This window comes from Oryza glaberrima, chromosome 7 (genome assembly GCF_000147395.1).
Source record: "Oryza glaberrima chromosome 7, OglaRS2, whole genome shotgun sequence".
Lineage (NCBI taxonomy): Eukaryota > Viridiplantae > Streptophyta > Magnoliopsida > Poales > Poaceae > Oryza > Oryza glaberrima.
Window position 1 is genome coordinate 3373222 of NC_068332.1, and position 14517 is coordinate 3387738.

Here is a 14517-nt window from a genome sequence, read left to right on the forward strand (position 1 = left end):
GTCCAATAAATGTGTCGTATCTAAATATGGGACTTTTGTTGGAAAAGGTTATGACAGCGGAGGCTTGTTCCGCTTTTCTTTGAATGACATGTGTAATAATCATAATGTTGTGAACCATATTAGCGAGAATGATGAGTCTAATGTGTGGCATTCGCGACTCTGTCATGTGAATTTCGGTTGTATGACGCGCCTAGCTAACATGAGTTTAATTCCAAAATTCATTTTGGTCAAAGGTTCCAAGTGCCATACTTGTGTTCAATCGAAACAACCTCGCAAGCCTCACAAGGCATCTGAGGCGAGGAATTTGGCACCTCTAGAACTTGTTCATTCCGATTTGTGCGAAATGAACGGCGTGTTGACTAAAGGGGGAAAGAAATATTTCATGACACTGATAGATGATTGCACTAGATTTTGTTATGTGTATCTATTGAAAACAAAGGATGAAGCATTGCATTACTTTAAGATCTATAAAGCTGAGGTAGAAAACTAACTTGAAAGGAAAATCAAACGGTTGAGATCTGATAGAGATGGGGAGTATTTTTCCAATGAGTTTGCATCCTTTTGCGAAGAGTTTGGAATTATTCATGAGAGGACGCCTCCCTATTCACCCCAATCAAATGGGGTGGACGAAAGAAAGAACCGTACTCTAACTGAGATGGTGAATGCCATGTTAAACACTGCGGGGCTTTCCAAGGAATGGTGGGGTGAGGCAGTTTTGACTGCGTGTCATGTTCTGAATAAAATTCCAATGAAGCATAAGGAAGTAACACCATTCGAGGAATGGGAAAGTAAGAAATTAAATCTCTCATACCTACGAACATGGGGCTGTTTGGCCAAGGTAAATGTACCTATAGCCAAAAAGCGAAAACTTGGACCAAATACTGTTGATTGTGTGTTCCTTGGTTATGCTATTCACAGTGTGGGTTATAGATTCTTAATAGTAAATTCTTGAGTACCTGACATGCATGTTGGTACAATTTTTGAGTCCAGAGATGCTACTTTCTTTGAGAATGAATTTCCCATGAAACATACACCTAGCACCTCTAGTCAAGAAACTGTCATGCCCCATGAGCACTTTGCACCGATAGAACATAATGATCAAACGCCTGAGGAAAATCCTGAGGAGGACAACAATGTAGATACTCGCAAAAGTAAGAGACAAAGGGTTGCAAAATCCTTTGGAGATGACTACATTGTATACCTCGTGGATGACACCCCAAAAACCATAGAAGAGGCATATTCATCTCCTGACGCTGACTACTGGAAGGAAGCAGTACGCGGTGAAATGGACTCGATTATGTCTAATGGTACTTGGGAAGTCGTTGAGCGTCCATATGGGTGCAAGCCCGTAGGATGCAAATGGGTCTTCAAGAAAAAGCTTAGGCCTGATGGTACAATTGAAAAGTACAAGGCAAGGCTTGTGGCCAAGGGTTATAACCAAAAGGAAGGCGAGGACTTTTTTGACACATACTCACCAGTTGCTCGCTTGACCACAATTCGAGTACTACTTGCTCTGGCAGCCTCTCATGGTCTTCTCGTCCATCAGATGGATGTTAAGACAGCTTTCCTAAACGGAGAGCTGGAGGAGGAGATCTATATGGATCAACCAGACGGGTATGTACTAGAAGGTCAGGAGGGAATGGTGTGTAAACTGTTGAAATCCTTGTATGGCCTCAAGCAAGCACCTAAGCAATGGCATGAGAAGTTTGACACCACGCTTACCTCTACAGGCTTTGTTGTGAACGAAGCTGACAAATGTGTGTACTATCGCTATGGTGGGGGAGAAGGAGTGATCTTGTGCTTATATGTCGATGACATATTGATCTTTGGGACCAGCCTCAATATGATTGAGGAGGTCAAGGACTATCTGTCCAAGAGTTTTGAAATGAAGGATTTGGGAGAGGCTGATGTTATTCTTAACATCAAACTACAAAGAGGAGATGAGGGTGGGATTACACTTGTGCAATCCCACTATGTGGACAAGGTTTTGAGTCGCTTTGGATATAGTGACTGCAAGCCAGCTCCTACTCCTTATGATCCCAGCGTGCTATTAAGGAAAAACCGAAGAATAGCAAGGGATCAACTGAGATACTCTCAAATCATTGGTTCATTGATGTACTTGGCTAGTGCAACGAGGCCTGACATCTCATTTGCTGTAAGCAAGCTGAGCCGGTTTGTCTCAAATCCGGGAGATGATCATTGGCAGGCTCTGGAAAGAGTAATGCGCTATCTAAAGGGCACTATGAGCTATGGAATTCACTATACCGGATATCCAAAAGTATTAGAAGGGTATAGTGACTCAAACTGGATATCTGATGCTGATGAGATAAAAGCCACAAGTGGATATGTGTTCACACTTGGAGGTGGCGCTGTTTCCTGGAAGTCTTGCAAGCAGACCATCTTAACGAGGTCAACAATGGAAGCAGAACTCACAGCACTAGATACTGCGACAGTTGAGGACGAGTGGCTTCGTGAACTCCTGATGGATTTGCTGGTGGTTGAAAAACCAGTGCCAGCTATCCTAATGAACTGTGATAATCAAACGGTGATTATTAAAGTGAATAGTTCAAAGGACAACATGAAGTCATCTAGGCATATCAAGAGAAGACTGAAATCTGTCAGAAAGCAGAAAAACTCCGGAGTGATAGCATTGGACTATGTCCAAACGGCTAGAAATCTGGCAGATCAGTTTACCAAGGGGCTACCACGTAATGTGATAGATAGTGCATCGAGGGAAATGGGCTTGATACCCACCTAAGGTTGCACAATAGTGAAAACCTGTCCATTGTGATCGGAGATCCCGTGAATTTGGATGGCGAAACAAACTATTGTGTGACTGAGAGATCATGATGTACTTCTCTTCTTTCCTGCATGGTAGGATGGCTCATGCCTTAATGTGATCCGAGTGGCTTTTCCAAGCAGAGATGTTGACCTGCAGAACATCTCAGAAGGAACACACCTATATGAGTCCGACTGCTAGTCACAGTCTATGAGGTTTGGGCGATCTCTAGATACTCATGAAAGGCATGGAGTTTGACTTATATGCTCCAAACAGAGGGGATGCGAACGGCAGCCCAGTACCAGTCAAGGGTTTGAGTGAAACCTGATCATACAAAACTGATAATTCAAGGCATAGTCCATTGTTCAATTGTGGTCTGATGTAGCTCATTTCCTAGGTGGAAGTTCAACTTAACAGTCTCCACCAAAACTCTGGTATATCAAACAGGCACAACCTTGAGAACATTTCTTATGAGCCTTGAAATTTGGTGGGGATTGTTAGAATAATTGGGCTGGGCCCAATTTATCCTATTAAATCTCAAAGGCCCATAATAAGTGTTAAGGATAATAATACCACCTCAAGATTTAAGCGAGGAATATCTCAACCTAAATAGGGAGTTATTGGAGCTCCCTGTTGACTGGTTGAGGTGGGGGTGGGAAAGCCACGCGCGCGTCGGGCCAGGCCGTGGCCGTGGGCGAGGCGAGGCGTGGCGGGCTGGCGTGCGTGCGTGCGTCACGTCGCTACTCTTTTGTAGCCACAAACCCACGTTCCCACGACTGCCTCCGCAACGGCGCGTCCACGATCCCACGTTCCCACGACTGCCTCTCTCCTGATAGATAAGGAGGCCGCGAGTCCGATCAGTACGATTCGCTTGCTTCTTTCCTGGGTGTTAGTTCCTCCTCCTCCGCGCCTGTGCTGCTCTCGCCTCCTCGCTTCTGATCGCTTGCGCGCGCACAAGAGATCGGAAGGAGCAGGGCCTCCGGAACCACACCTTCGCCTGAGATCTGCACCGGGTAGGCGGGTGATCAGGTTTTTGGGGTAGTGCTTCCCGCATGACTGCTCGTCCTCGCCCACCATGTCTGCGCCTGGAGCCGGCGCCGCTGCTGCTGCTGGAGGAGATGGCGGAGGTGGTGCGCCACCAGGAGCTGGAGCCGGTGCCGCGAATAACAACACCAACGGAGGCAATTCTGCCTCAGCGAAGGGCCATTCTCGGGGTATATCCTTCTTCTTCTTCTCCGGTTCCTATTCCCGTTGTTAGCGCTTTACTGCTATGTTCCTGTTCCTGATATTCATGATGTCTCTAGCATGCTACTGCGTTACTGCTATGTTCTTGTTCCTGATATTAATAATGCGCATGATGCCTTTAGTATGCTACTGGTTATGTTACATGTTGTCACTAGATCACCTTACACTATTTATGCCATGATTATTGTCTTAACATTTTAGATTAAAATATGCCGATTTATGACCATATTTCCAACATAAACAGGGTCCTAGGTCGTCGTCTTCCTCCTCCTCAGAACGGGCCGGCTGCATCTGCACCTCCTGCTGCTGCTTGCAAGATTCCTGCATCCGACAATCTCGTCGTCCGGCGTCTGTCTCAGGTACTCATCCTTGTTCCCAAAATAAAGCTAGCAAAATACCCGTGTCTTGCAACTATCTTAAGTTCTTGACAACAAAATAAAGCTAACAAAATACCCGTGTCTTGCAACTATCTTAAGTTCTTGACTTGGAAATTATATATATATCTGCAAGCAAACATCTAGCCATACAAGATCCCGCCGACTCGAAGTAGTAGAGAAAACGACATTTTTAACCCCAGGGACTTAGCATATGGAAAGAAAGAAAAAAAAATAAACATCTTGCAAATCTACTGCTTTGGAACAGGCACAATTAGATTAGATCTGCTTCTCTCATATGCTTGCTAGATTTACAGTAAATGGCTTTTGGCGAGGATGTCATTCACACCTCTGCACACTTTGCAGTCTTTAGTTGCTTCGACTAAGTGTTAAAGAACACTTGGCGATTTGATAGCTTCTACAAGTAACTTTATTTGGGTGGCCTTCAAGTCTTTTGAAGAAAAACATAAATCCTTGACCTGTTTGTATATAAAAATAGTAAATCAAGCATCAAGCCAACGAGGATGATAATGCTTACATTTATGGAATATTGAACTGGTTTGGCTTTTGGAGTGAACTAATAATAGAGATGTTGTTGTATGGCCAAATATTCACCTGCGCACATTGATGTTCTTTTCAATATTCTTCATGCAGATAGAGAGTTTCATCGAATCGAATGGCAGAGGGCAAGAGTGAAAAATTCAAACAACTTAATGGTGTAATGGTCGAAAGAAAGAGACCAAGGATTCACTTGGGCGACTTGCACACGGTATGCGATTTGTAGTGCTGCAACCTTCTCCTGCGTGCACTAGCATATTACTTGGTAGAATAATTTTTAGTGTTTGTTTCTGATATTATTGCTTCGTGATTACAGGATATATTGAATCGTATCATATCACTTCTGCCATTAAAAGAGGCTGCAAGGACAAGTGTATTATCAAACCACTGGAAAAATATTTGGTGTTCCCGAGAAAGCTTGGTGTTTAGATTTTATACAGTGCTTTCAATGCATCATCATATCAAAAGATGTTGGACTTCCAATGGTCAGAGGTTAAATAAAGAACTTTTCATCGAGAGAGTCGATTCAGTGTTAAAGCAACGCAGTGGTCTAGGAGTTCAAACAATGGCAATTCTTTATGAATTAGAAAACGAAGATGCAGACCATATAGATAGGTGGCTGAACTTTGTTATTGCTTCAAAGACAAAACAGCTTATTCTTGATTTGGATCCTTACTATCCTAAAGTGGCACCATATAACATTCCTTTTAAGCTTTCCAATGCTACTAACAGCTTTGCAGTTGCAAGCATTGAAACTTACATCTGTTTCTCTAAAGCTGCCAGCGAATTTCATGGGCTTTCGGAACCTTCAAAAGCTTAAGCTAGATTGCACAGATATTAGTGATGATGATATGCAGACTTTGGTCTCGAACTGCAATGCCTTGAATTTTCTTGGTATCCTTTATTGTGGAATGCTTACAAGATTGCAGACATCTCAACCTCTAAACCAGCCTAAGCATTTGCAAGTCGAGAACTGTACAATGCTTCAAGATATACAATTAAATTTTGGTTTGACAAAACTTGAGTATGAAGGCCCACTGATACCTTTAGCACCTCCTGGACCTTTGTTGATGACAAATGTCATGATGAAATTATCAGATATAGATTCTGCTATTGAATATATCTTCACCAAACTGCCAAGTACTCTACCTCGTCTTGAAACTCTGACAGTAAACTGTTCAGAACTCAAGGTTTGTGACACAAACTCAGTTTTCCATTTTCAAAATGCATGTGCACCCAAACTCAAGTTGTGGCATTGATTGTTTCTTTCTCATGTTGTGTTTGTCAGAGGGCTACTTTGCCAGAGAAGACCGTAAAATTTATGTATCATTTGAGATTGGAATTGACGTTCTGCGTACAGCCAAGGGAAGCTGATATGTTTGATTTTGCCTGCATCCTGGAAGCTGCTCCTTTGCTTGAAACACTAGAATTGCATGTAAGTTTGTCACTCACTTACAATTAATTCCACGTACCATATAGGCTGTGTTTAGATCCAAAGTTTGTATCCAAACTTCAGTCCTTTTTCATCACATCAACCTATCATACACACACAACTTTTCAGTCACATCATCTCCAATTTTAACCAAAATTCAAACTTTGGATCCAACTAAACACAGCCATAGTATCTGTTTAACATTACATATGCCATTTTCTTTTCTAGATGTGGATGCCCTATGATAACCAACATTACTGTGAAGATCATGGTGTTCTTCGAAGTCTCCCCAATCACGCTCACTCCAATCTCAAGTTCGCCTATGTTACTGGATTTTACGGCGTGAAAGATCAGTTGGAGCTTTTACGCCATATCCTAATAAATTCTGTCACGCTCGATGCAATGAAGATAGATCCAAGGCCGGTTGTCGCTGTTCCCCATGGAACGGTGATGTTATATACTGAAGGGCTTAATTGTTTGAATGGATATAGAGTTGCATGGAATATCTTAGCAAATCAGACCACCGCAATGTTCTTGATGTTCATGAAATCCTGCTTGAGGATGTTCAAAAGCGTGAAATTTATGCGATTATGAAGGATCGTTGGGTTCAAGAGCCGAAAGCTATGATAAGCTACTTCTGATCGGACCAGTCTGAAACCCTTTTCAAGAACAGTCAAGCTTGCTTGGAAGGAACTAGTTGATATTGTCAATTATGTAAATTAAATGGAGAAGTGAGAGGATGTTGTAAAAGTGGAGAGGATGTTGTGACGCGGCCAGACGCCGTAACGTTTCTGGAGATATACTTTTATGAGTGAAATTCATTTTGGGCGTTTAGCTTTTATTGTCCATCTCAAATTAAAAACATTGATTAAAGGATGTCCCAAAGTGAAATATCGGTAATAAAAAGATGGTGCAAAGCGAAATTTGCTTTATTTTTGTTGGTACTGACTGACTACTTGACTGACTCTATGCTTATTCATTAAAATATTTATAAAAATATTTTTCTATTTGAAAATTTTACCAAACTAGTCACCCATCGCCCTTCCAGAGGACAATTTTGCCGACGTGGCAGGTGGTTGTTGGCACTCCCCTAACGACCAGCCACCGAGGGAGGGGAAGAAATTTGCAGGCGGTCTCCTTGCCATCTTAGGAGGACGATTTTACTGTGCGGGGGGGCGCTGCAAAAGGGCGGCGAGGGTGGCCTGGCAGCCCTCCCAAAGAGCGAAGGGTGACTATTTTTATAAAATTTTCAAATTGAAAATTATTTCTATAAATATTTTAGTAATAAAATTAGAAATAAAAAAAATATTGTACGAGGTTGTGCCTGTTAGCATGTTGGTCCTAAGCTTGTTTCTTGGGTTGGAGTTCTTTTATTGGGTTGAATATATAACGGGTTCACCCAACCCGATATCGGACTTATCCCGTCCGACTATCTCAAAAAGGAGTAACTAATATATAGGTTGATAATTAAGAAATAAAAAAGTCAAGTAATCAACTAGTTTTTTTTTTTTTTGAGAACTACCAGTTATCAACGAGTTGAAAAATTATCCAAATCAGCATCGACGAACTCCTAATTTCACCATCTCCATTCCCTCCACCAATCAGCCTAATGACCTAACTCGGCACCTAATTAGAGAAGGCGACCTTGCCCCTTATTCACCGATACATGGCAACATATCCTATGCACACAGGCCCTCACGTGTACACACGTGCACACCAACTAAAAAATGTCACCAAAAAATCTAGAAAAAATCATACACATACTTTCAATTGTATTACACCTAGGGTTAAAATCTTAACGTCAAATTCATTATATTTTAGCCGTAACAAAAAAAAACAAAAAATCTGACAGTTTTAAGGTTGCAATTTTGTCAGAATTTTATCTTTTTTGTTATTCTCTATGTAGAATGAATTTGAAGATGCGACTTTGCACGTAGATGTAATACTATTGAAAGTATATGTATGAATTTTCTTAGAATTTTTTGTGATAATTTTTAGTTGGTGTACACGGTGTGTACATGTGAGGGCCTGTGTGCATAGGATACGCTCCCCCGATACATTTCCATCATATCCTCCCTTGGTTGTAGACGAGTTAATTTGACCGTTTGGACATTGAGTTTCACCTGGGCTAATCAATTTCGTACAAAACAAAATAGATCATTAACACTGATTAAATAAATATTTATTATAACAAACTTAATAGTAAATAATTTTTTTAAAGGTTCTATATGTTTTTCTCAGTTTGGGAAACGTGTTAAAGAAAAAAAATATCTCAACTGAGGTGGTGCTTAGGAAGGAGGTCTCAACTGAGGTGGTGCTTAGGAATGAGGGACTAAACTTTAGTCCCTCTCACAGAAGCACAAGTCCCTACCACCTGAGTCGCTTAATCGAACTCAGCCATAAGGCTATGTTCGGCAGCTGGAGAAAGAGAGTGAGTTTGTTTCTTTTCCGCTCGCACGCTTTCCAAACTATTAAACAGTGCGTTTTTTTTTTCAAAAACTTTCTATAGAAAAGTTGCTTTAAAAAATCATATTAATCCATTTTTAAAATTTAAAATAGTTAATACTCAATTAATCATGCGCTAATAGCTCACATCGTTTTGCGTATCTTCCCAATCCTCCCAATCTCCTTCTCCTCGGACCTTTTCCCCTCCATCACCCGTAGATAGAAAGAACACCTCAAGCCAGATTTCCAATGCCCTCAATTGAATGGCAAACAATCAGTTAAAAGTAGAATTATGTTTACCAATGTGTGGTGGAAAATGAATGAAAGGACATGAATATTAGAAAATGACCTTATATCAAATAAATACAATGTGTGGTGTAAAAAATAAATGAAAAGATACTAATATTAGGAAATGACTTAATATATCAAATAAATATAATATCTTGTGAAGCTAGCATGAAGACTCGAGGTGTTTCAATGTCTCAGCAGTGACTCAACGGTGGTAAAAAAAAACACACATCCTACATCTTGTGCCACCATGACGTATTATTGTAGAAAAGTTAGTACTAGTATACCGCAGCGTGCAAAGCAGCATGGTCAAATACATACTGTACGCCATCAAACGCAACGGCTGAAAGCAAGGTCAAATGCCAACCCCCCCCCCCCCCCCCCCCCACACTAAAAAAAAAAACTTACCCTTTGGATGAAAGCATACTAAGCTACAGTCAATACAATAGCCAATATATTGTAATACTTCATCTGTTTCATAATGTAAGTCATTCTAGCATTTTCCACATTCACATTGATATGAATGTGGGAAATACTATAATGACTTACATTGTAAAACAGATGGAGTAGTTGGCTATAATATTAGCTATAAAATGACATGGAGATTTTTAGAGCCAGCAGCGGGCTGCACTATTGACCTTGCGCTTGGTAGTAAAGGCTTTATTCGCTTTTAGGTCCCATTTCAGAATGTCAGGGTCCTGACTGATCTCTATCTCTATGTTCACAATGATTCCCCTCAACTGTTGACATTCCATCAACTCTCTTGGGCTAAAAGATCTAAAAGTCAGGCCCTCCACTCCTGCTTGTTTAATGTCTGCTACACAAAAAGATATACCTTCTGCTTCTATTTGCAGGGAGAAAGGAATCCAATCTCTCTTGATACTGAAATACGTAAAGGAAAATTGGTGTCAGAAATTAGTAGATTGCCAACTCCATTTCTTGAAGGGCGGCTACAATTTTATCATGTCAAGTTCTGTCACAAGATAAATTCCACACTACCACACCAATCTACTCAACTCCTAAACTTTTGTTGATTTCACACATGAACATTACCACCACACATTTTTCATGATAGCACGTCAGAATGAAGTTGCCATTTAATTATGTAGGCATGCAAATGCATTTAGACTCTCCTGGATTCATGGCACTACTCACTTAAAAACTTCCCAAATTTCTATGAACTGAGGAAAATGTGGACAGAGAGCCTTGTTTTCAGTTGTCAGATTACAAATAATAGTAGATTGTTTGTATACAAGGTCTTCTTTACATAAAGATAAATACACATGGATACAAACAATCCTTTCTACATGACATGATAGCAGGATGTGAAGAATTGAACATCAGTGCGGAATATCTGATAATTGATGCCAGCCATTGCATAGAAATTGCCATGCTCCATGTAATAGACAGGACCTGTTATAGTTAATGTCAAGAGTAAAATACACCAGTGGTACAACAACTTGCGAGGTGGATGCAATTTAGTCACTCATCTAGTAAAATGCTCAAATAAATCACTCATGTTGTTTTTGGGGTGCAAATCACATAAAACATGTGTCATGTGGGGTGCTCGCTATTAACTTGGATGCCATGTTGGTTTCTTTTGCAAACATGACCACACAAGATCCACACAAATAATCCAACGTGCAAAACTATTGATAGTCAAATTCAATTTAAGGTGAATTTTTGTTGATTACTAAGCACTATATGACTGTTCATTGAAAGCACGCAAATACCACCATACATGAAATATGAGTGCTAATTTATAATTTTGTTATTTGCGGCCCTACACTTCTATGGGTTGTTCCAGCCTCTGCTCAGTATTCCGCAATACTATCGCACAATCCTCTAGAATAGTCAGGCCATACAGAAAACATGTAAGCTTGCCCTGCCTGTATGGCTCAGAAATGCATTATGTTAGGCCAATGTTTTGTAAGATTTGCATTTCTGACATGTATTTTGTAACATAATGCATTCCTATAACCAAAATATGTATGAAACTCACTTGAGCAATTTGCAAGTGACTAAATTGCACCTACCTTGCAAGTTGTGATACTACCAATGTGTTCTACTCTAATATGAACTACAAACATTAGCTTTATCTTCTTGGGATATGTCATGTACCTTGAAATAACCTTCGCGCAACTTGTCATCAGATAAAGCAGCATCCTTGAGACGAGTAGTAGCCCAACCTCCTTTTCCTGAAAGAACCAAATCAAATTACAGGATGTACTGTATTAAATTACTGATAATTACATAGGAAGTACTTTGAGATGAGATATTCTGCAAGCAATGTAATAGCGTTCCAGAATAGCTATTAGTTAATGGTATACCATTTTTACAGAAACTGCAAGCAATGTAATAGCGTTCATGAACAGCTATTAGTTAACGATATACTCCCTCCGTTTCACAATGTAAGTCATTCTAGCATTTCCCACATTCATATTGATGTTAATGAATCTAGACAATATATCTATCTAGATTCATTAACATCACTGTGAATGTGAGAAATGTTAGAATGACTTACATTGTGAAACGGAGGAAGTACCATTTTTACAGAAGTTGACAACCATCCAATTGACAGATGTCAACATAAGTTTTACCTGTAAATTCCACCAACAGTATATGAAGCCTCAGGAGTCAGGAGCCACTGGGCATCAGATTTCAGCTGCTCGAACTCTGAAAACTGGTAACAACACACATGAAATTCAGATGATAGAACTATTGCATTTGCCTTATTTGATTGTTCTTGTTGAACAAGAGATATAGGTTGGCTCAGAATTTAATGGACTGAATAACAAACACTATCAAAACAAAACAGAAATAATTTGTCTATAAATGCATCCCTTCATCACACTTTTTAGAGGTTTTGAAGGGAAAAACCCTGGGATAGAATTTGCCCTATCAGATATTTACAAGTGTAGGGGACTACTTGAGAGCTAGGATTGGTTTATATTCTCCCTGATTAAATGGGCAGTTTATATTCTCCCTGATTAAATGGGCAACCTGAGTCTCGCTTTGGGCTGTGTCTTTAAAAATCCTTCTATTACGCTTCATCACACAAAAATAAACTCAGGGCAGCAGGGAAGAATATTACCAATCACTAAATTGACAATCGATAGTGAATAAAGCATGACTGATGCAAACATGAAAATAATCTAACCGTAAAAATTTCCCATTTTTCTTTTCAGCGCAGGTCTTAACCATTTTCCAAGGATCATGCTTGAAGTAAGCACGTCTAAAGCGGTAATCTCCTTGGACATATTGGTCTCTATTCCTGCAAGAAGAAAATGATACGGTTTGTTCATATGCAAGCTTTTTCCAGAACAAAGTGATTTTACTACTAGAAAATACAGAACATATCCATAATCAAAATATAAGAGGTAGCTGTCAACAAGTACTCAGTTATAGACGAATGCACAGATAAATCTATGCCTTATTTAAAACAAGGGCATATGTTTTATAGGCTTTAATCGCTAACTCCTGGCCATCTACCTTTGACGCAAGATGGACATTTTTGCCTGCATAGAGGAAAGGAAAATGCAATTTGCAGTCCAGGCCACATTCTCTAGATAACACAACTAAACTAATTCTATATTATGTATGCATTCTCATAATGTTTTTTAATCCACATATGGAAGGGCATTGACAAATAGCAGAAAGCAATGTCAATAAGATATGCAGTGCAACTTCTTTAAAGAAAAAATCTTTCCCTGTAGAAATGCACCCATTTTTAACAAGATGGAATTGTTTTATGGATTCAATTTCAATCTATATATCAAAACAAAAATCAAACTGTCTATCTTTGGCTGAATTAGTGGCAACCAAATGTCAAGCAAGCAAATAGCTGGTTTGGAGCACTTACATGTATAGGGGATTCAACATACAAGATTAGGCACTGATTCACTCTGCAACAGGAAACCTGGTAGAAATCTCCTATCTTACATACAGACAGGCGTATCCAAGCCAGGAACACTACTGACAATTATAAAGCCTAGAGTTATGATGCCATGAGCCACTATTGTCAAAACCATTGCCTTGAGACTTCTTCAGTTTCGCCACTAGAACCCACATGTTTGCAAGCTCACCTTCCAAGAAGGCTTCCTTTTGCTTTGACTCCTCAATGTTCTTTTGGAGTTCTGCTTCTTTTTTTTCCTTCTCCATAAGCACCGCAGGTTGAGAAGTCAAAAGCAAAGTTTTAGATAAACTTTTTGTTCACCTAAAAGTTTATCTTTGCAAAGTTTTAGAAAACTTTTTATTCACCTAAAACAATGTTTTCTTTGTGTTTGAGAAAGAAACATTTTAAAGGGCAAACAGAAGTTTGAGAAAAAAGTTTTTCTTTGTGGGGAAATATAAGTGTGTATAGTTGTGAATGATATTGTGAAAATATGGTGTTATAGGGCAAACAGACAATCAGACATAGATTAACTGAGGAACTTCAATTTTCAAGGAGATTCTAATTGGTCTAGGTTCTGATCTGTTGTCCCAGTTATGAAAGAAGTGAAAGTAAGGCAAAAGAAAGACAGAAGATAGAATCAAACGTGTAGTTCTTTTGGCAACGTTCACTAGAGACCTCTCCAGGAACTGATTGTTCCTGATCAGCATGATTATCAATTTCATGATCAATTCCTGCATTCTTCTGCATCATAATGCTATTTGAGAGTCAATCCTTAGCTTGAAGAGCTTTGGTAAAGCTGCTCTTTAGGTGAGCTTTAGGTGAGAGTCAATCCTCCTGTAACTAACATGCATTCAGTTGTCTGGCAACAAAAGAAATTCAGAGAAGCTGTATAAACTGATTTCAGTTGTTCCACCATTCAACTTTCAGCAAAACTTACCCAAAACAAATTGATTTTCTAGCATATCTAACCTCATTTAGCTGGTCTTGTGTTATCTGTTATCTGCTGCCTTCACCTGCAATTAAAGAAAAAAAAACGAGGACAAATGAAGATTCATATGCCAACTTGGTTCAAATAATAGAAACAATGTGCTGTTAATAAAACAACAACCTGCACAAAGCTGTATTCAATATGCACAAGTATAGCTTTTCTTTGAACAGAGTGCGAAGTGGTAAGGCCAATCCTGATCTGAGCTTAAACCATACTAGGTTCAGGAAGGGGGGGGGGGGTTAACATTTTGTTTGATCACATACATTCCATCCATGACAATGGAGTTATATTGCATAACAAATGGAGTACTGTTGACTTCAAAAGCTTAATACTAGTACTATTAATGAGGGGCATCTTGGTTTTCTTCCCCTGACAAAATCTTCAATTGCCTCACAATAAGTTAACATGATCTACTGTTTTTTTCTGCTGGCCTGTCAACATATCACACATCAAAACATGCCAAAGAAAAACAACATGTAGGGCTGATAATAAAGCAGCAGAGAACTCTACTGT

At 39.7% G+C, this 14517-nt stretch overlaps 1 pseudogene; it reads left to right on the top strand.

Moving 5' to 3' along the window:
* The first annotated feature begins 4304 nt into the window (after positions 1–4304).
* Positions 4305–7207, top strand: LOC127780713 (F-box/FBD/LRR-repeat protein At1g78750-like; annotated as a pseudogene).
* Positions 7208–14517: the final 7310 nt, after the last annotated feature.